At 37.9% G+C, this 24,329-nt stretch overlaps 1 protein-coding gene, 1 non-coding gene and 1 pseudogene across 2 annotated transcripts in view; 2 read left to right on the top strand and 1 right to left on the bottom strand.

Annotated features, from left to right (window-relative positions):
* Positions 1–24,329, bottom strand: part of APBA2 (amyloid beta precursor protein binding family A member 2) — a 222,297-nt gene that overhangs the window by 100,646 nt on the left and 97,322 nt on the right. The gene's annotated exons all lie outside the window — the stretch shown is intronic.
* Positions 1–24,329, top strand: part of LOC143651467 (ubiquitin-ribosomal protein eS31 fusion protein pseudogene) — a 76,471-nt pseudogene that overhangs the window by 33,341 nt on the left and 18,801 nt on the right.
* LOC143652749 (U6 spliceosomal RNA) lies at positions 11,499–11,605 on the top strand. Its single transcript, XR_013160812.1, has one exon. It is a non-coding gene; the product is annotated as a U6 spliceosomal RNA (small nuclear RNA).

Genomic DNA, 24,329 nt, shown 5'->3' with positions numbered 1-24,329 from the left:
CAGGAGAAACAGTCCACTTCAATCTCTGCAACAAGTAAGTGCAATGAAACCAAAGGTGGGGTGGGGTGGGTCATTATAGGTCAAAAGATAAGACTTATAAGATATTGCAACTCAAAGTGCTATCTGGTTCTTGATTGGGTACTAGAAAAGAAATAAGCTGTAGAAGACATATTGGGGACCATTGAGGAATTTTGAATATAGATTTGGTATTAGATAGTATTGAGGACTCATTAATTTTCCTGGTATGATAATGGAATTATGGAAATACAGGAAGATATCCATATTTAAAGTATATATTGAATTATGATGGCTACAATTTACTTTAAAAAAACTCAGCAAAAAAGCAGTACATAGGGGAAATGTTATCAACAAAGATTAAGCAAAAATGATTATGGGTATACCTGTTGTTATACTTTTTTCTCTCTTTTACTATGAAGTAAAAAAGTTTTAGTACAGGGAAGAAGTATTATGACACTAAGCTAAGATTTATCACCATTGCTATCACCCCCTCCAAAATAATCTTTTAACATCATATACCAAATAACAGCTAAAGAAAAATCCCATACGATCATGCCAAAAAAAAAGAGTCTGATTAAATTCAACAGCTCATCTCTGATTAAAAATAAACCTTAAAAAGTAGGCCAAGAAGGAAACTTCCTTAACTTCATAAAAGCAATCGGCAAAATTGAGCAAATAGCACATGCTATGGTGAAAGAATAAAAGCATCCCTCTTAAACTTAGGACCAAGATTAGGATGCCATCTGTTTTAGTTTCCTAAAGCTTCCAGAGTGCAATGCACCAGAAATGGGTTGGCTTTTATAAAAGGGGTTTACTAAGTCACAAGTTTACAGTTCTAAGGCCATAAAAATGTCCAAATGAAGGCATCCAGAGAAAGATACCTTGACTCAAGAAAGGTCAATATGGGAAGGCATATGGCTGGCATCTGCTGGTCCTTTTGCTTCTGGTTTCAAACAGCTTCCCTAGGGGTGTTTTCTTTCTGCATCTCCAAACATTTCTGTCTGTGTTGACCTGAAGTTTTTTCCAAAATGGCTCCCTCTTAAAGGACTCTCGTAAGTGAATCAAGACCCACCTTGAATGGACAGAGACACATATCCATGGAAACCACCTAATCAAAGGGTCCCACCCACAACTGGGTGGATCACATCTCCATGGTAACAACTTAATAAGAAAGATCCCACCCAAAAGTAGGTCTGCCCCACAAGACTGGATTAGGAAAAATAATGTGGCTTCTCTGGAGTATATAATTTCAAACCAGCACACCTTCTATCACTGCCACATTTCAATCTCATACTAATAAGCCTAGCTAGTGCTATTAACACAAGGAAAAATCACAAGAGGTGTAAAGTCTGAGAAGAGAGAGGAGAAGGAGGAAGCATTTTTGCAGTCAAAGTGCAAAAAAAATGACTGTTTCATCAACTGACAAACTGTCAGAATAATAAAAAAGTTTAGCAAGGTAGTTGGGTACAAATTCATGTATAAAAATCAGTATGGTAGCATGAACCACCTCCAAGACTCCATCCCCCCACTGAAACTTTAAACAACAAAGAGCTGGAAGAACCATCTTTCCTAAAGCTCCAGAACACAGCGAAAGGGTTGCAGAAACAGGGAAAGTACCAAATCAAGAAAAGAGCATCTTGAAAATGGTAGGATCTCCTGTCACCATTGTTGGCCCCTTCCTCAGTCCCTCACCAGCTTGGTGCAGAGCCAACCCATGCTCCCAGTATGGGTCCCTGGTCCTGGTTCCAGAGGAGGCAGAATCATTCTCATGCACATATTGGGAGCATCGATGTCTGTGCCAGTCAGTCTGATGGCAGCCTGAAGAACTGAGCCTGGGCACCTAACGATCTCAAAACTTGCCCTGTATGTGGGGGCAACTTTCAGAGCTCTCATAAATGATTCTGAAGGGGAAAAGTCAAATTGCAGGTGTTGGGGTAAAGGACTGCTGGTTGTGGAACATAGTGTAATGCTCAGAACCAAGGGGAAACACCGTTTCTTAGGGAAATGTTCGGACCCATGTAAATGGGGGAATTCCTAGAACAAAGCACATGTGCCCAGAAAAGACTGGAGAGGACCCTACGCTTGAGCCTCAGCTATTCCCTAAACTTATTATTAGGACAGCTAAGCTCTGAAGGAGAGAACTCACGTGGGTCAATCTGAAAAGACCAAGAAATATGGTTATTTCTTCTTCTTTTTTTCTCCCTCTCCTTCTCCTTTCCTTTCCTCTTTCCCTTCCTCTTTCCCTTCTCCTTCTCCTTCTCCTTCTCCTTCTCCTTTCCCTCCTCATCCTCCTCATGTCCCCCCTTCTTTTTCTTCTTCTTCTTTGGTTAGCCCTGGCGTTCAAGGAAAGATCTATATAAACACTAGCTAGATATAAGCTTAAGGAATAGATACTTCAGTGTCTAAATTTCAGATAGAATAAAATATCAAAATACGCAGGCTGCAACAAAAAAATGATATAACATAAAAGAAACAGAAAACAATAGCTAAAGCAAAGGAGCAGGATAAAGAATTAAAAACCATCAGTGAATGAAAACAGAGCTTGGAAATACCAGACAAGTAACTTTTTAAAAACGGTCATAAATATACTCAAAGAACTCATAGAAAACATGAACAAAGAACTAAAGGAGATCAGGAAAACAAAAAAGGAACATAAAGAGACAGTCAATACAGAGATACAAATCATGAAAAGGAACCAAACAGAGCTGAAGATAACAGTAACAGAAATAGAGAATTCCTTAAAGGGATTTAACAGCAGATTTGAACTGACAGAGGAAAGAATCAGTAAAGGTGAAGATAAGACTATTTAAATTATTTAGTCTGAAGAAATAAAAGAAAAAAGAATGAATAAAATGAAGGACCCATGAAACACAATCAAGCATACTAATATATGTATCGTGGGAGTCCCAGAAGTAAAAGAGAGAGATAACAGGGCAGAGAGAATATGTGAAGTAATAATGGCTGAAAATTTCCCAAATTTAATGAAATATATGAACATACATATCCAAGAAGTTCAAAGAACTCCAAACAGGATAAATACAAATAGACCCACACTGAGACACGTCATAATAAAAAATTTGGATGGCAAAGAAAAAGAGAGAATTCTGACCATAAGAGAGAAGCAAAGTGTCATGTATTAGGGAGCCTCAATAAAACTAAGTGTCGACTTCTCATTGGAAACCACTGAGGCAAGAAGGCAATAGAATGGCCTATTTAAAGTGTTGAAAGCAAAAAATTGCCAACTAAGAATTCTACATCTGGAAAAACTGTCTTTCAAAAATGATGGAGAGATTAAAACTTCCCAGATAAACAAAAGCTGAGAGAGTTCATCACTGCTAGACCAGCCCTTCAATGAATATTTCAAGTTGAATGGAAAGAACACCAGACAACAGATCAAAGTCACATGAAAAAATAAGAATCTTAAAAAAGTAATAACATAGGTAAATATAAATGCCAGTATCATGGTATTTTGGGTTTATAACCCCAATTTTTCTTCCTACAGGATCTAAAAGGCACATGCATACAAACTAAGAATAAATCAATGGTTTTAGACTTGTAAAAATGTAGCTTGTGATAAGAACTACATAGAGGGTTATATGAACATAGTATGTGTGTATCCTATGGAAATTAAGTTGGAATCAATCCAAATGAGATTATTACAGATTTAGGATATTAAATTTAACCCCCATGGTAACCACAAAGAGAATACTGGGAAAATGTGTAGAGAAAGAAATGAGAAAAGATTTTAATGGGCTCATTACAGGAATGGGCAAAGGACTCCAAAGGGGATATATGGATGGCCAATAAGCACATGAAGGGATGCCCAATATCGTTAGTGGACTTGGGAAGTGCAAGTCAAAACCACAATAAGATAACACTTCATACCCACCAGGATGGCTGTTCTTAAATACCAAAAAATGACAAGTGCTGCTGAGAACATGAAGATGTGGGAAACTTGGTACATTGTTGGTTGAAATATAGAATGGTGCATCTGCTATGGAAAACAGCTCAATGGAGTTCCTGAAAAAGTCAAACACAGAACTACCATATGACCTGGCAATCCCATTTGTAGGTATATACCCAAAAGAATTGAAAGGATGACCTCGGACAGATAACTGTACACCAGTGTTCATGGCAGCATTATTCATAAGAGCCCAATTGTCCACTAGTCGATGAATGGATAAACGAATGTGGCATATATGTACAATGGAATATTATTCAGTCCTAAAAAGACGGAAGTTCTGACACAAGCTGCTACATGGATGAACCTTGAAGATATCATATAAGTGAAATAAGTTGGACACAAAGGGGCAGATACTGTATAATTCCACTTACATGAAATAGCTGGAATATGCAAATTTATAGAAATAGAAAGTAGAGTACCGGTTACTGGGGAGGAGGGGTGGGGAGGAGGGAGTTAATGCATAACACGGTCAGGGATTCTGTTTAGAGTGACGGATGGTGGTAAGGGTAGGATAATACTGCAAGTGGTATGGATCCCACTGAATTGTATGCTGGGGAGTGGCTGATACAGAAAAATTCATTTTCTATATATTTTTCCACAATTATTAAAAAAAGAAAGAGAACTAAGGTCAAAGATTCAATGACAACAGAAGGCAGGGCATGATCCCACACTGGACCCACATTTGGACAGAGGTGGGAATGTCCAAAAGCACAGTTTTGGAACAAATGAAAAATATGAAGTATGGACTCTAAGCTTTACATGAATGTTAAATTTCTTGAATTTCATAACTGGGCTTAAGTTAGTTACATAAGTGAACATGCCCTTGTTCTTAGGAAATGTACATGGCAGTATCAGGTGTCCAAGGAGCATGATGTATGCAACCTACTCTCAAATGTTAGAAAAGCCTGTCTAAAATGGTAAGATAAATGGATGGATAGATAGAATGATATGAAAACATTAAAAGTTGGTGGATTTGAATATCTGAGCAGGGATGGTATGATGGTGTATTTTGAATGGGGTATGTATTATTTTTCTAACTGTCCTGAAAGTTTTAAAATATTTCAATATAAAAAGTTTTTAAAAATCAAATGATTTTCTTAAACACTAGCAATAACTAATGAGAAAATATTGAAAAAGATCTCATACAAAAAAAAGCAACAAAACTATATAAAGCACTTAAGAAAGAACATAACAAATATGTACATAACTTTCATAGGGAAAAATGCCCAATATTCCTGGATGGTAATGTATAATATTGCAAATATTTCAATTTGCTCCAAACCAACTTATAAAGTCAATACAATTGCAGTAAAACTTTCAAGGATAATAAAATTCAGGGGATGGAAGAAAGGAACAAAAGAGCTTTGTAGTAGAACAATGAAGATTATTAAAATGAAACTACAGAAACATTTTACTGGTATAAAAATTTACAAATGAACCAATGAGAGTATCTAGAATCCAGAAAAGTCCAAAATATATGATGATTTAGTGTACAATAAAGATAATATTTCAAATGAGTGGAGGAAAAATGGACTATACACATTGCTACCCATTTAGGAAAAAAGTTAGATCCCTACTTAGCATCACTCACAAAAATAAATTCTGATTGGGCTAAAGATCACAGTGTAAAAGAAGTGACTCCAAAACATTAGATACTCTGAGTTGCAAAGGCCTTCTTAATAAGACAATGTACAAATCATCAAAGAAAAGATCAATAAATTTTACATATCAAAATTTTAAGCCTGCATAAGATATGACACCCAAAATAAAGCTAGAAGACAAATAACAGAGTGGAAGAAATTAGCTGAAATATATATAACAGACAAGGGATTAGTATTCAGGATGTATAAAAACCATAAATGCCCAAAAACGCAAACACCAAAGAAGACTAATAATCAAATGGGAAATAAGTAAAGGGGAAACTAACCAAAGAAAACACAAATGCCAATAAACACAGACAAATATTCTTGACCTCACAACAAGGGAACTGACAAATAAAATAACAATGAAGTTATGGTACCAGCAAAGTTAGAATATCAGGAATTAGTTGCACTGTAGGGAAAACTACTCTGTAGGCACTTTGGTAGGAAAAAAAACATTTTACTGAACTGTAAAATGTAGATGATACCCAGCAATTCCAATTCTTGCTATCTACTCCAGGGAAACATTACCAACAAGCAGCACTGCTTGTAACAGCAAACACTGGGAAACAACCTAAATTTTCATCAGGAGAACGTGTTCATTAAACAGTCTGGTTCTGGGCATGTAGTCACCGGAAGACTATGCAAATGAGGGAGGTTTCTAAGATAGAGCTGTTTGTGCAGCCATGGAAAGCTCTCCAAGATACTGCTTTTTGAAAAACCCAAGCAGCAGAACCGCACCGAGTCTCTGAGACACCTTCTAACCCAAATCAAACCATCTGATCTATTTCTACAAATACCTGTATGTTTATGTAAGGGTACAATCAAACACCTGGCGGGAAACACACTAGGCTCCTAAGAGTGTTTCCCAGGTTGTGAATGGTAGTCAAGGCAGCCCTCAGCTTCATCTGTGCTGATAATGTACACAATGTACTCTTTCATTGCATGGATTTTCAAGTGTTTTAAATTATTGACATAATTTCTACCTACCTATAATATCCTAAATCAAAAGGAGATTGTACTAAATCCCAAGCCAATAGGGAATGCAAAAGGCCTCAAAGAATCTTAAGAGATTCTCCTTAGAGAAGGGCAGTATTTCACAGAGCCTTTTCCACCTCCCCCACCCCGCCTCTCACACCACTGGGAGAAGAAAAGGGGAAAGGGAGGGAGGAGCGATGGCAAGGGGAATCTCTGAGGCCCTCTCTCCAAGTGCTCAGGTCATCCCTAGCAAGAAGTCAGCCTCAGACCAAATCTTGTTCTTTGTGCTCATTCTTTTTCCCATCTAGATTCATGCCTTAGCCAGATGTCTGAAAGTTTAAGGGCATCCTGATTTCTAATGCATGGGGGAAAAGATTATCATATTAATTCTGAGAGTAATAAGAAGCACTACATTTGTCTCCTATGTTCCAGCCCGTACAACCCGATTCTCCAACACACATCAGCCCATTTTCTCTCCAGTTAGGCAGGCACTGTGATTATCCTCATTTCCCAGTTGAAGAAAACAAGGCTCCAAGAAGATGTGCGGCTGACCCAAGGCCACCAAAGCTGTGAGTGGTGGTGGCTGGGCCCTGCCCACCTCACTTGGTAGCTGGGCTCAGGGTAAGAGTTTTGTTTCATGGGTCTCCAGGTGTTTCCCACCACTGTGTCCCTCTCAAATTGCAGGTTTTTCCTATTTATCACTCTCTCTTCTATTGCCAAACCTGGATCCCACTGTTGGCCCAGAGGTTGAAAGAGGGGTGGACGTAAGCTTCAGCAGAGCTCAAGGGCTAAATTCTCTGGCCTGGTTCCAAGCTTCCGTCCCAGGTCCCACTTCACCCCCACCCTCTCCAGGAACATATGCTCACTGGCCACACTCGCCTCCAGGTCCATCCATCCTGAAAGCCCTTTGCCACAGCTGTCCTTGCCTGCTTCCTGACCACCTTTCCTGTCCCAGCTGTAAAGATTCCTCTAGTAGGAAGATTGCCCAGCCCTCCTGGGGGAGCTATCCTTCTTGCCTGTAGTTTCCTGAAAGTAAATTCTCCAGTCTCTGTAGGAATATACAATTCCTCCTACTCTGCAATTTGCCAGAGGTGCAGAGAGAAAGAAAATCAGTCAGCTGCAGATGGAGTCTCCCAGGCACCCACCGCGGTAGAAAGCATCCGTGTGGTTTCAATCCACGGTAATAATGCCACCTCCAGAAAGGATCAGCCCTGGCGCGCCGGATGGCATCTGGCTGAGCAGGGATTCTTGGCCCCGGCTACACATGAGAATTATTGAGGAGTTAAAATCTTTATCTTTATCTATTTATCTCTTTCAATATCTCTATCAGTCTATCAATACCTAGGCCCCACTCCCAGATTCAACTGGTCTAGGATAGCCCCCCAGGATTGTTTTGTTTTGTTTTTAATGCTCCCCAGGTGATGCTACTGTGCAGCCAGAATTGCAAACAAAGCATCCAACCAACTTTCAGCATTTCACTTTAATTATGTAAATGCACAACCAAGGATCACAGGTTTGGGAAAAAGGTCTCAAACAGGAAGAAGCCAATCAATAACATAATGAAGAAAAGAGAAGTAATTGTCAAAAATAAACAAAACATAGATAACTTCAAACAAAAACAGAAGGAAATTTAAAAAAGAAAGAAGGAAATAATGCTTCCAAAACATAAAATCGGGGTGTGACAAAAAAAGAAATGATAAAAGATAAGAAAGTACTCCTGGAAATTAAATGTAAAAATTATTTTTAAAAATATCCCGATATAAGAATTTAGAGATAGAGTCATTGGAAACACCCCAGAAAGCAGAACAAAAAGAAAAGGACATGGAAGAATATAAAAGCAAAGAAAAGAGAGACTTAAAGGGACGAATTCCAGAAATCCAACATCAGATAAATGGGAATTCCAGAAGGAGAAAATGGAGAGGAAGAAATTATCAAAGAGCTAATAAAAGGAAGTGACCAAGAACTGAACAGAGCTCTGGGTGAATCTGAGCCTTGTGTGCTGAGTCTCTTCCCTATCTCTGGGAGCAACAGATCAAACTCCAAAATTTCATGCATAGGTACTAGCTACCACTCTGCGCAAACACACCTAGTGAAATACTATTTGCCCCCAGGACCCAACACTCCTACCTCAAAAGCCCTGCTTGTCCATCACCAGATTCGCCTTTTCACAGTCATAACTTACACACAGTCATTTTGATCGGCTTGCTCCAGAACAAACATAAAAATATTAATCACTGGATTTATTTAATAAGCAGAAAATGATGAAAGGAGCCTCATAGAGTTTGAAGGGTAAAGGAGAAAGAAAAAAAGAACAGATGGAGATGAGCTGAATTCGAGACATAAACCAAGGAGAAACAGGAAAAGGCTGGGGACAGTGGGAAAAGTAAAGTCCAGAGAGCACAAGAGAAGAGACATCCAAAGTCACCAATAGCTCAACAATGGGTACTACATGGAAGGAAGAAAGAGAGGAAGAAGTAATAGCTACTTCTCTCTTCCCACCAAATTAATTATCAGAGCAACAAGGGGCAAAATATAATCACAGCCATCTGAAAAGCAACTTCCCAGTTTTTCCACCATAATCCAACCAACCATCCATGCATTCGCATGGCCCACTGCTATCTGCAATGCATTTTCACTCCCCCTCCCTCACTGACTCCTCACCACTCCTTCAAGTTAGAGGCTGGGATTGTCATCTCCATGTCACAGATGAAGTGCTGAGCACGAAGAGATCTTCCTGGACTCGCCTTAGGTCCCACAGAGAGAAAGTCTAGGCCCAAGAACTAAGGGTTCTGTACATAAAAATAACAACGACAACCAGTGAAACTTCCAGAGTGCATACACAGTGACAAGCATGCTCTTTAAGCCTTGGTTTTCTCACCTATACAATGGGGATAATAAAATCTTACCTTGTAATTATGATGATCAAAGGTAAAATGTCTAACACAGTTCCTGTCACACAAAATACTTCGATCCTCACAGTAATTCTGTGAAGCAGGAGGGGAGGTTTATGAAACCAAGACTCAGAACTCTAGTGAAATGCCTGACAGCACACGGCTTGTAAGTCAGGGTCCCTGCTCCCCAGCTCTGAGCCCTTCCCTTGTCCCCCACCACATACCTGCATGTATCTGTTTTATGATCTGCTATTGCTATCTGGGTGCAAATATCAAGCAAATATTAGAAACAGTGGGTGAATTTCCAAAAACCCCAAAAGCTTAAGAGCAAGCTATCCCAAGAACCTAAATTCCTTTTTTTTTTTTGGAAAGCTATATTCACTGAGCTAAGAAAGACGTTTCTGCTTCCCTACATCATAATAAGCTTTTCCTCTAACAAGGCTGCCTGGGGCCTGGATCCCCAGAGATTTTTCTTCTATGTCTCCTGGCCCTTACTCTCCACCAGCAAACCACACTGGCGACTACGGAGAGTGGAGTGGTAGCTGGGCAAATGACGGGAAATTATATCCACTAAGGTTGAGGCTTAGCAGTTGAAAATGTCAACCCCGAGGGAGCTGTAGACACTTTCTTTAGTCTTTTAAATCTGGAAAATGTCTTCTACTAAGGATTCTGCAAAAGAAACGGGTAAAGAACCCCAAATACTCATTGTACAGGGTCTTCATTCACTGCGACTGCCCCGGATGGTATCCACTTAAAGAATAAGACAGCCTGATGGCTGATTCCTTAAGAGCTGGCCGCACCACTCCAACAGCACCCAGGAACAGATGGCCTCAGCCAAGCAATACAAATCGTATCCTTCTTCCCTTAGGCCCCTGAACAATAATAAATCATGGGAACGTTAGTAAGACAGTGCTGTTTTCCAGGCCCAAATTTTAGAATACCAAACATGATTTAGTTGTATCTTCAATGCAACCCCACTTAAAACCAAAGAAATAGTAGCCTATAACCAATACCTACATATTCGATGATTTGTACAATAGAAAAATGGAGCCAACGCTGATGGTGATCTCGGAGGAGGTATGTAATATAAGAGAGGTAACAGAAGACTGATTGTAGGAAAATACCTTGTGAATGTTTGTAAAAAACCAAATGATGCTTTGGAAATCTGTAGATCGGTGATTTAGATTTGATTCCAGAACTCTCTGCAATGACAGAAAGTCTCTGTCTGCACTGACAAGTACTTGACATACAGTTAATTTGACTGTGGAGATGAATTTTTAATTTGTATGCATTTTACCAACTTAAATGTAAATAGCCACAAGTAGTGGCTACCATACTGGACAGCGCAGCTCTAAAATGGACTATTAAAGGGTTGGTTTCTGATCACGTTTAAGAAGGGTGGAAATCATTAGGAGCTAAAAGTGAATTCAATAAGAATAGATTTGTGAAATTGGCCTCATTTATTTCTCCGCTATGGTATCTAAACAGGTAGATAAGAGAGACCTAGTAAAGAGAGTGTTCCTGGATTTCAGAAGGACACATCATGGGTCCTTCATGACATTCTGTAACTGATGTGTGTGAGTTGGATGCAGCAAACTATAATGGATTGGTAACTAGTTGAATGAGAACATGAACTGGAGATCAATTCAGAGATAATTGTCAACCTGCAAGGACTTTTTCAATGATGGGTTCTGTTCAACCCCAGGTGCTGATAAAGAAAACAGTAGCTCTTTGGAACTGCAGATGACACAAAACTGGAAGGGACAGTAAGTGGAGGTGATGGGAAAATAGCAAACTCAAGTACAGGGACAGCAGAGAGAAGGGTTACAGCAGTGTATATGGAAGATCTTACATGTTCTGGTCAATTTAGTGAAGGGATTCATTCCCTGACAGATATGCTAAGAGGAAGTACAAGCAACTTATTGATCAGCACTCTTAAGCAGGTCTAGTATTACTTACATAGGAAGGTGTACCTTCACCAAGGCCTAATCAAAAATCTACACCCCAATGCTCACTTCAGCAGCACATACACTAAAATTGAAACGATACAGAGAAGATTAGCCTGGCCCCTGCGCAAAGATGACATGCAAATTTGTGAAGCATTCCATATTTAAAAAAAAATCTGCCCCCTAATTGTACTGGAAGATCACCCAGAAAAGCCCGCTTTAAATGGCTCTCCCCATGTGTTCCTTTCATTAAAAAACGATGAAGATCATTATTCTTTCCCTGCCTTAAAGAAAAGATGGAAGCCTTTGTTGTAGCCCTTGTGAGTAAGGGTAAAGATGAAGGGAATGTGAAGTGTGACTCGTTTTCCTACACGACATTTAAAAATCTTAGGATATTTGATGTATGGGTGCCAAACATAAGGTCTCATATTATGAAATATTGACCATGCAACAGTGGGAAAAGAAAAAAACTTCACAGCCTGAGGAATTTCACTCCCAGTTATTTTACACAAGCTTGTATCAGAATAATTCTGCCACAGAGAACTAGACACTCTCAAAGAAATTTTTTAAAAATCTATGAGAAAGCATCAGAGAGATACCACGGTAGCTAGGACTTGAGGGACTGTGATTCTGACAAGTAAGAAAACACACTGAAATAGGCTCAATATTCTGCACTGCATTTAACCTCAAGGCATTTGCTGATTCATAAGTAATGGGAACCAAGAGATTGAAAATTCAAGTGGAAAATGGTAGTTTACAGGCAAAAGGACTAATCAGAAAGTTTCCCATTCTCATCGGACTGGGGAAAAAAATGTAGAGTTTAGGGCTAACAAGGCAACAAGAGCTTGAGGGGGCCTGTGGTAGTTAGATTTGGGTGTCAACCTGGCTAGGTGAAGGTGCCTAGTTCTACTGCTGTGGACATGAGCCAATGGCATGTGAACCTCATTTGTTGCTGATTACATCTGCAGTCGGCTAGGAGGTGTGCCTACTGCAATGAATGACGTTTGATTTAATTGGCTGGTGCTTAAATCATAGAGCTCAATGTAGCACAGCCAAAACAGCTCAGCATGCCTCATCTCAGCACTCGCAGCTCAGCCCAGGCCTTTGGAGATGCAGAAAGGAATCACCCTGGGGAAAGCTGTTGGAACCCAGAGGCCTGGAGAGAAGGCCAGCAGAGATCACCCTGGGCCTTCCCGTGTAAGAAAGAACCTCAGTTGAAAGTTAGCTGCCTTTCCTCTGAAGAACTAATGAAATAAATCCCCTTTTATTAAAAGCCAATTCAACTCTGGTGTGTTGCATTCCGGCAACTAGCAAACTACAACAGGGCCAAAGGCCAGAAAATTGGGGGAAAAGAGAAGTGAGCCCAATATTTGGGGCCACATTTCCCTATGAGTGGTATGCCAACTGGTAAGCAGTGGCTGAAAGACTCAGAAGCTGAGAAGAAAGCAGTGGACAAGAGATTAAGAACACAAGACACTCTCCAGCAGATGATCTTAAGATGTAGGGGGGACAAGAATTAGAATTCAGGATCCACCAAGAAGGGAGAGTCATGGTAAAAATTCAGTGTTTTATTTTTGAACACTGAAGTTGTACGTGTACCTTCAGAATTAGGGCAAAGTGGAAGTAAGACAGTCCTCACACAATATGAAACCCCAGCTTCCCATCAGCCCAATCCAAAACTAGATTAAGATGGTATTTGCTACCAGAATAAGAGGAAATCCTCTCTAGAGGAAGATAACGTCATCCAGAGCCAATTTCTGGCATTGAATTAAAAATGACCAGACTTGGCCCTGGCATCATGGGATTGAGAAAGCCTTCTTGGCCAAAAGGGGGAAAAGAAATGAAACAAAGTTTCAGTGGCTAAGAGATTTCAGATAGAATCAAGAAGTCATTCTGGAGGTTATTTTTATGCATCATATAGATATCCCTCCTTCTGTTTTGGTGTATTGGAATAACTATGAGGAAATACTTGAAACTGTTTAACTGTGATCCAGGAGTCTTGTTTCTTGAAGATGACTGTATAACTATATAGTTTTTATGGTTTGACCATGTGATTGTGAAAACCTTGTGACTAACACTCCCTTTAACCATTGTATGGGCAGATGAATAAGAAAATAAAGACAAAAATAAATAAATAATGGGAGGAGACATATGGAGTATGGGATGTTTAGGGCATACTTTTTTATTTTTATTTTTTGGAGTAATGAAAATGTTCTAAAATTGACTGTGGTGATGAATGTACAACTATATTACGATACTGTGAGCCACTGATAGTGTACTTTGGATGATTATATGTTACATGAATACATCTCAATAAAATTGCATTTAAAAAAGACCAGGCTTGATCTTCTGCCTTTCCAACTGGGGTGTAGTTTCCTGAGGAAACAGGAAGGATTATTTTAACATTACACCGGGACAATCCATGAACTTTGAAAAGTAACCAGAAGAAAGTGATTTCAGCAAAATGATGGGGTAGGTAACTCCCAAGTCCCGTACCTCCATGGAAATATTGAAAACCAAGCAGAAATAGTTACCAAATATGATAGTACTCTGGAAAACAATAAACATTGAACCAAATAAAAAGCAACTTTAATTGGCAGATGGCATTTTTACCTGCCTTTGCCCCACATACCTCCCCGACTGTATAGCAGCCCTGAATTTGGAAGCCCACTTTCCCAGCATGGGACACTGGCCCCCAGTACCACAGAGAGCAAAGCTTATTCATAAATTAGTGTGTATGTCTGCTCCAACCTGTCTGGTGGCTACCTGAAGGAATGAAGCAAAGTACTCATGTCTGTTTCACCTATCTCAGAACTAAATTGGGGTGGAACATGGGAACAAATGCTCAAAAACATTGTAAAGTAAACAACCAACCTCCAGCCACCTGGGTCAAGAGATATGGCTGAGACATATAATAGATTGCTAACAGTCCTGGAGGAAGAAACAAGGAAAGTATTCTTGGGAAATTTGGGCATTCAAAACTTCCCATTATATGGAGAAATTTAGAAAGCCACATGTATGTACAACTAGAGCAAAAAGAAAAAGACCTGAGAAAATCCTAATCTTTCACCTTGGGCTGATCTCAAAGCTTAGTGTAAACCTTGCTAAGCATTCAGGAAGTGTATCAACACAGAGCTAATCTGCAAAAACTAAGAGAGGTGTTTATTATGTGTTTGGCTCTGGGCTTTTTGGTTTGTTTTATCGGTTGGGGGGGTTTGTTTGTTTATTTTTTTTGTTTTGTTAGCTTCTGGTGTTCAAGGAAATCATTATGAAAACACTAGATGACCACAAGTTAAAAGAACAGAGATACCAGTGATCACAAATGAAAAGAAATACAGCCTTTGTAATAAGAGTTTGGAAAAATCATTAAACAAAGAGATTATATATCCTTCAGCCAAAAAAAAAAAAAACAGAGTAAACCCTGGGGAAGGGCAAGAATTGATTTAAAGAGTTAGCTTGTTATAATACTCAAATGTCCAGGTTTCAATGAAGAAAAATCACAAGGCATATAAAGAAACACAAAATGATGGCCCACTCAAAGGAACAATATAAAGCAACAGGAGCTATCCCTGAGGAAATCTAGACATTGGACTTATTCAGCAAAGACTTTAAAACAATAATCTTAAATATAACCAAAAAGTTAAAGGAAAACATGTACAATGAGCTAATGGAAATCAGGAAAATAGCACATGAACAAAATGAGAACACAGTAAACAGAGATTACTAAAAGGGATCATACAGAAACTTTGGAGCTGAAAAGTGCAATAACTGAATATTCTGTTGTAAGGTGCGTTTACTATATGTGGCATTATAATGTTATTTGAAGTTGAACTTAGATTACTTAAAAACATACATTCTAGCTCTAGACCAAATACTTTTAAATGTGTTTAAAGAAGCAAAAATGGTAAGTTAAGAGACCAGGTAAAATGGCATCATACAAAATTCTTAATTAAGACAAAAGAATAGAGAAAATGAAGTTGCTGGTAAGAATAAAAAATATCTACTAACAGGTTGGATATTAATCTAAAGATATCAAGAATCACTTTATATGTGAACAGTCTAAACATGACAAATAAAGACAGAGATTGAAAGGGTGGATAAAAGCATAAGTCCTAAGCATATGTTGTCTATAAGAGGCCCACTTTTACTATAAAGAAGTCTGATAGGTTAAAAGAAAGAGTACGGAGAAAGATATACCATGCTAACACCAATCCAAACAAAGCTGGAATAGCTAACATTAATTTCAGACAAAGCAGACTTAAGAACAAGTAAAATTTTCAGGGATACAGAGGGACATTGCATAATGATATAGGTGTCAATTCTCCAAGAAGAAATAATCATATTACAAACATGGATGCATCTAACAAGAGAGCAAAAAAAAACTGATTGAACTAAAGAAGAAATAGACAAAACCTCTCATATTTCAAGACTTAAAAAACCCCCTGTCAGATGGTATAATCTAGGAATGCCTAGAGTGTACAATAATAGTGAAATGTACAATGTACAAATTTTAAGAATGTTTTTGCATCAGGAAGAACAGGGGAATGTCATTATTGCAGGATGCTGAAAATAGATGGTAATTAATATTTTAAAATGTCACCTTATGTGTGAGACTAAAGCAAAAAATGTTTATTTGTTACAAAATTTATATTTTGACTAGTGCATTTCCTAATATAACTTATAGAGATAGTTTGATTGAACACCATGGGTACTTGGAATCTCAGGTAGGACATGAGATTTTGTTGGTTTGTCCAGAGTGATGACCCGATGAATCACAGAGTGATTCGATCAGTGAGTGGAGAAGTATTTGTGGGGCCCCTTTCGGGGAATGGTGAGAATGGGGAGAAATTCAACTTCCTCAAGTTGAATTCTTGATATTCTCACAAGCAGTGTGGACAACCAAAGCTACAGGCTGAGCCCCTAGTCTTGGGGTTTGTTCATATGAAACTTAACCCCACAAAGGATAGGTCAAGTCTACTTAAAACCTAGGCCTAAGAGTCACCCCCAAGAGAGCCTCTGTTGTTGCTCAGATGTGGCCTCTCTCTCCAGTCAACATGACGAGCAGTCTCACCACCCTCCTCCTATCTACGTGGGACATGACTCCCAGGGGTGTGGACCTTCCTGGCAACATAGGACAGAGATCCTGGAATAAACTGAGACTCAGCATCAAGGGATTGAGAAAACCCCTAGAATGAACTGAGAATTAACATCAAGGGATTGAGAGAACCTTCTTGACCAAAAGGGGGAAGAGTGAAATGAGACAAAGTGTCAATGGCTGAGAGATTCCAAACAGAGTCAACAGGTTATCCTGGAGGTTATTCTTACGCATTAAGTAGATATCACCTTGTTGTTCAAGATGTAGTGGAGAGGCTGGAGGGAACTGCCTGAAAATGTAGAGCTGTGTTCCAGTAGCCATGTTTCTTAAGGATGATTGAACAATGATATAGCTTTCACGATGTGACTCTGTGATTATGAAAACCTTGTGTCTGATGTTCCTTTTATCTACCATATCAACAGACGAGTAGAACATATGGAATAAAAATAAATAATAGGGGGAACAAATGTTAAAATAAATTTAGTTTGAAATGCTAGTGATAAATGAAAGTGACATCTAAGGGGTATGGTATGTATAACCTTTTTTTTTTCCTGTTATCGTTTTATTTCTTTTTCTGTTGTCTTTTTATTTCTTTTTCTAAATCGATGCAAATGTTCTAAGAAATGATGAATATGCACCTATGTGATGATATGGAGAATTGTTGATTGCATATGTAGAATGGAATGATATGTTAATATTTCTGTTTGTTGTTAATTTTTTAAAATTAATAATAATAATAATAAAAACCCTCTGTCAGTAATGATAACTCAAGCAGGAAGAAAATCAATAAAGATAGAGATGACCTGAATGGCACTATCACTCAACTTGATCTGACTTTTTTTTTTTTTTGTATGCTATATGGCAGGGTCACATTTCATTATTTTTCCATGTGAGTATCCCATTATTGCAGCACCATTTGTTGAAATTTTGTTTGTTTGTTTTGCTTGTTTGTGTGTTTGTTTATTGGGAAGTGCATGTACAGGGAATAGAACCCGGGTCTCCCACATGGCAGGCAAGAATTCTACCACTGAGTTACGCTTACACCCCCTGATCTAACTGGCTTTTATGGAATGCTCCATCCAGCAACAGCAGATGCATTTCTCAATAAACATGCACTTCTCCCACATGCACTTCTCAAGTTCCCATGGAATATTCACCAAATAAAGGACATTCTGGGCCATAAAGCACACCTTAACAAATTTTTAAAAATTTAAATGTCATAAAAAATATGTTCCTGGAACAGAATGGATTAAATTGGAAATCTTCAAATAGCTGGAAATTAAACAATACACTTCCAAATAATGTCCTTGGTTAAAGACAGTAACTCAAGAAAAATAAAAACATTTTGAACCAAAGGAGAATAAAATTTACCAGCATTTGTGGTATATACTGAAGAGTGTTTTGAGGAACATTTATAACATTAACAGCATATATTAGAAAAGAAGAGACATCTAGACTGAATATCCCAAGCCTCCACCTTAGGAAACTAGAAAAATGAGAGCAAGCCTAAAGTAAAGAGAAGAAAGGAAATAACAAAGTTTCAACAGAATCAAAAAGTTCCTCTATTCCTCAAAACAATAGAGGAAATCACTTGAAAAGAGAAATAAAATCAATAAACTCTGAGTCAGGCTAATTCAGAAAAAAGAGACAGATAAAACACGAATTACCAATATTGGGATGAACCCAGAAGAGATTATGTTGGGTGAAATAAGGCAGACACAAAAGGACAAATAATATACGATCTCCCTGATATGAAACAGAATAAGCAACCACATGGAACCAGGATCTAGAATATAGGTTACAACAAGGAAATGGGATGAAGATAGGAAATAAGAGTTTAAGGCTTAAAAATTACAGTGCTCCTCGAGTACTCCAGTGGTTAGAATGCCCGCCTTTCGTGCAGAAGACTTCGATTTGCGGACCCTGCACCCCCCCAGAAAGCAAACAAACAAAAAATTACAGTGTTCCTATTTGGAATATGGAAATGTTTTTTAATCTATGATGGTGATAATAGCACACTATTGTGAATGTAATTAACAGCACTGAAATCTTTATCTGAATGTGGTTCAAAAGAGAAATATTAGGTTATATATTTGGTAATAGAATAAAAATTTTTAAAAAATCTATGGAACTGCACTACACAAACAGCAAACCCTAAGTTAAACTACGGACTTTAATTAATAGTACAATTCTAAAAATGTGCATTTAGCAAATGTGACAAAAGTTCAATACCAATGCAAGGTGTCAATAATAGGATGGTATACAGGAATCCTGTATCTTATGCATGATTGTTCTGTAAACCACCAACTTCTCTAATAAAAAACAAAAATAAATAGAAAATAAAGAAAAAAAATGAGGAAAGGGTCATCACTACTGATCCCATGGACATGAGACAACTCCAAACAACTCTATGCCCACAAATTTAAAGAAGGAAAGATCCCAATTCTCCCACAATCTCTTCCAGAAAACCAAAATATAGGGAATACTTTCCAACTCACTTTATGAGGACAGCATTATTCTAATACCAAAATCAGACAAACTTAGCACAAGCAAACTACAGAACAATATCTCTCATGAACGTAGACACAAAAATCTTTAATAAAAAATTAGAACATTGAAACTAGCAATATATAAAGGAAATAATACATTCCTAGAAATAGGTTCAGTCCACGAATGCAGGCTCGTTCAGTATTTCTAAATCAATCAGGGTCATTCATCATGTGAACAGATTGAATAAGAAAAACCAAATTATTCCATCCACAGAGGCAGAAAAAGCATTTGATAAAATTCAACATGCATTCAGGATTCAAAAGAAAAATTCTTCATTACCTAGGAATACAAAGGAACTTTCTGAACCAAATACAGGCAATATATGAAAAATCTACAGCTAATATCATACTTAATGAGGAGAGACTGAACACATTCTCACTAAGATCATGAACAAAGCAAGGATGTTCCCCTTTGCCACTCCTATTAGGCAGCATACTGAAAGTCCAAACTAGCATAATAAAATAATAAAAAATACACAGATCAGAAAGTAAGATAAACCGTCTTTAGTAACAGATGAAATGATTGTCTACAAAGAAAACCTCAAAGAATCAACAATTCCTAGAACTAATGAGCAACCAAAGAAAGGGTTAAAATACAAAAATTTAGCGCTTTCCTATATACCAGCAGTGAAAAATTGGACTTCGAAATTAAAAAGACAATGCCATTTACAATAGGGCCCCGAGAAATTAAGGATTTAGGTTTAAATCTAACAAAATAAGTATGGGATCTATTTGCAGGAATCTAAAAACACTGATGAAAAATACCAAGAATATGTATATAAATGGAGAGATACTTCATGTTCTTGGATTGAAAGACTCAATATTGTTAAGGAGAATATACTGTTCAAATTGATCTATAGATTCAATATAATCCCAATCAAAACAAGCTATTTTGTAGATTATCAACAAACTGACTTTAAATTTTTATATGGGAAGGCAAAGGACCCAGAATAGATGACTCAATAGTGAAAAAGAACAATGCTGGACTTACACTACCTGATTTCAAGAATTACTATAAAATTACAGTAAATAAGAGTGCAAATAAGAGTGCAAAATAGGAGACGCAGGTCAACGGAACAGAACAGAGCACACAGAAATAGACCCACCCAATATAATCAACTGATTTTTGGCAAGAGCACAAAGGCAGTTCAAGGAATAAATGACAGTCTTTTCAACAAATCACACCAAAACAACTGGACATTTATTTACGAACCTAGACACAGGCTTTACATCTTACACAAAAGTTAGCTTTAAATGGATTACATATGTAAATGTAAGGATCATATATGTAAAATGAATTACCTGTAAAAGGCAGAAGTATAACACTTCTATAAAATAACAGGGTAAAATCGATGTGACCTTGGATTTGGTAATGACTTTTAAGATACATCACCAAAAGTACAATTCATAAAGGAAAAATTTGATAATGCATACTTTATTAAAATTTTAAACTTTTGCTCCATGAAGTACACCATTATGTAAATGAAAAGATAAAATATTTGCAAATCATATATCTGAGAAAGGACTTATATTCAAAATATACAAAAGAGTCTTAAAATTCAACAATAAGAAAACAAACAAACCAATTAAAAAGTAGGCAAAAACTCTGAATAGACATATCTACCAGGAAAGATACTGGATAGCAAATAAGCATATGAAAAGATACTCAACATTATTTGTCTTCAAGGAAATGCAAATGAAAAACAATGAGAAACCATTATGCTTCTGTTAGAATGGATAAAATCCCCACAATAAAAGACAATATCAACTACTGGTGAGGATGCAGAGTCACAAGAACTCTCATTCAGTGCTACTGGGAATGTAAAATATTACAGCCACTTTGAAAGACAGTTTGGCAGCTTCTTACAAAACTGAACATGGTCTTACCATAGGATCCAGCCATCATGCTCCTAGGTATTTACCCAACTGATCTGAAAACTTAAATCCACAGAAAAACCTGCACATGAATGTTTATAGCAGCTTCGTTCACACTCACCAAAAACTGGAAGCAACCAAGATATCTTTCAATAGGCGAACAGATAAACTGTGATACATCAATACAATGGGATATTACTCAGCAATCAAAAAGAAGAAGCCATTAAGTGATGGAAAGACATGGGTGAATCTGAAATGCATATTGCTAAGCAAAATAAAACCAGTCCAAAAAATACACGCTGCATGGGTACATTGCTATGACACTTTGAAAAAGGCAAAACTATACAGACAGGAAACAGATCAGTGATTACAGAGGTTTGCAAAGGGGAGAGGGTTGAATACAAAAAACCCAAGGTGTTTTCTGTATGATGCTATAATGAAGGATACTTGACACAATGCATTTGTCAAAATACATAGAACTTTACAGCAGAAAGAGTGAGTCTTAATGTATGCAAATAAAAAAAATTTATTTTTTTTTAGGAAGATGGGCAAAAGTAGGATGGAATGCAGACTGTAATGATGGAATCTAAGTATATTACAAACGTATGAAGTAATTTTGCTGAAGGGAGAAAGGGAAAAGGTGCTGATTTAAGTAGTCCTACAGTGAATGGAGACTATGACTATAGGCAAAAGAACTGTACATAATTACTGTACTCTAATTTATAAAGTTGTTTCCCATGTGTTAGCATTTCCAAAACCACTATACATGTATCCTTGTATTGAATTAAATAAATGGATGGGAGATAGTGGGAGCCAAGTTTCTCACTGTTAGAGCGAATGTTACAGGAAAGTTAGAAGAGAGGGTCTGCATGGTCCATGAGGTAATGGAGTTGGAGACATCAGTATGTACTCAAATTTAGCTTAATATAGATATAGAAAGATATATAGAGAAATATTTATAGATATGTGTTAATACATGAGATAGTATACATACAAATGTCTCCTGGCTTTCTCAGCAGGAAAGGTCTAGAAGCAATGACAGCTCAGCAACAAGAAGCACATGGCAGGACGAGATATGCCAGGAGCATCTTGCAGTAACAGAAAGTAAGAACATGCTAAAAACAAAAGCAAAACATAAAACCCAACAGCAACAGGGGTATGGCAAAGGGACACAGGAACCAACCATAAAAAGCTCCCAGAGACTAAGGCTGGAAAAATCTGAACAACAAAAGAAATTACATAGTACTGGATTATAAATCAATGTATAAAATAAATATCCATGGATCTGTACTGATACAAATAAATGATTGAATAAATAAGCATGTGTGGAGAAAAGACAAATTTCCTATGCAAAAGAATTTCAAATAATTTATGTGGATACTGCCCTCGCAAGAAGCTGGGGCATAACCCCCAGGTTAACATCAGTATTGGCAAATTGTGTTGGTAGCATTTACCCTTGACTTGATGTCACAAGAATGGCACTTTCCCCTCTGTGGTTTTCCGCCCTAAAATTCATAGTTTCTGTCTAACCAGAAAGGTAACATCAGACAAACCCAAATGGGAGGATATTCTAGAAAATACCTGATGGGTAATCCTCAAAACTCTCAAGGTCATCAAGAACAAAGAATGTCTAAGAAAATTTAGAATCTAGAAGATTCTAAAGAAACATGATAAGTGAATTTAATGTGGCTTCCTGAGTGGAATCCTGGGAAGAGGAAAAATGACACGAGAAAAAAACAAAGGAAACATGAATAATGTACTTAATCATACGTACCAATACTGATTCATCAGATGTAACAAATGTACTACACTAAATGTAAGATGTTAATGACAGTGAAAAGCAGGTATAGATACATGAAAACTCTGTACTATCTACATAAAAAGATTCTAAAATAATTTTTTTAATTATATGGTAATATTGACATAGAACAAAGTAGGTCTTAGGACAAGAAGCAACCTTAAAGGAAAAGAGAGAATTCACAATAAAAAATGGCACCTCACAAGGACTAAATTCTGAGTTTAAATTCTAAATTGTTATGTACCTAATTATATGCTGTCAAAATTTACAAAGGGAGCATAGAAAGAGCTGAAAGAGATAAATCTGCCATCACCGTGGGACATTTTAACACAATTTTCCCAGCAAATGATAGAAAAAGCAGATAAAAATCAGATAGAAAAGGCAGACAAAAACCAGAATGGAAATAAAAGATTTGAACAACATAACTACCAAACTTTTCTTCATTGACATATTTAAATTCCTGCACAGAGGACGTGCCCCCAAGTGCACACAGAACATTTTGCCAAAATTAATCACATGGTGGCTTACAAGGCAAGACTAAACACATTCCAAAATGTTAAAATCATAAAAGATAGAGACTTTCAGGGAAGGTGGTGGAGTACTCAGTCTCTCCACCAAAAAAGCTATTAAACAGGAAGAAACTGCCTGAAACAACTATTTGGAAACTCTAGAGACCAGAAGAACACTGTACAGCATCCAGGGATGAGCTGGAGGAAGAGGCTGATAACCTATGGTAAAGGATGAAAACTGCTCTCTCTTCAGGACAGTGATTGGTGCCCATCCCTCACTCTCATGGCAAGCCACCACTGGGTCCTGTCCCTGGTTAACTGCCAGTGACAGAAAGGAACGTGGAAATCCTTTCCACCAAGAACACGGGTGGGCATCGCTGATCATTAATCACAAAAACAGCTTTGATTAGCAAATATGGATCACTGGGGGCCAGGCTCTGAGGGCATCCAGTGTTTCAACCCACCCCCACCTCCTCCCCACCACACCTATCGTGACGGTGGGGGGGGGGCAGGGGGAGCGGGGGCGGGCAGGGAGGCGGAGGCGATAGAAATTTAAAGACACGGTACTTCCTCAGGGCTCTGGGGGACAGTTAGTTGAAGGGCTGCATTTGCGGGGCACATCAGAAAAGTTCAACTTTGAGGAGTCATTTCTCCAGAGAAGCTCTTGGCGCCCTTCCTGATACCCTCCCCTAAGGCACTTTAGAGCCAGTTTGCATCCCCCTCATGGGTCCCTGGTACTGCTTTGGTGGGGAAAGACTGAATTGGGGACCCAAATAGCTAAAGTCATGTTGAAAAAGAATGAAGTTGGAGGACTCTTTCCCAATCTTAAAACTTATTACAAAGACACAGTAATCAAAACAGCATGCAGCTAGTTCCATCTCCCTACTCCATATTGGTCAAAGCCCCCTACAACATGAAAAAGTTAGAATGGCCATAGCCCAAATACCTCTAAAGAGAGGGATGGGAAGATCAAAGGTGGTGGTGGAGTTATACAGAGAAGATAGGTTTTAACAAATGAATATGATTGCTGGATCGTTAAATTGACATCTCTTTTAGTTTCCAGTAT

Source organism: Tamandua tetradactyla, chromosome 12 (genome assembly GCF_023851605.1).
Source record: "Tamandua tetradactyla isolate mTamTet1 chromosome 12, mTamTet1.pri, whole genome shotgun sequence".
In the NCBI taxonomy this organism is placed as follows: Eukaryota; Metazoa; Chordata; class Mammalia; order Pilosa; family Myrmecophagidae; genus Tamandua; species Tamandua tetradactyla.
Note: the sequence above shows the minus strand (reverse complement) of the source record. Positions and strands in the feature narration are given on the sequence as shown.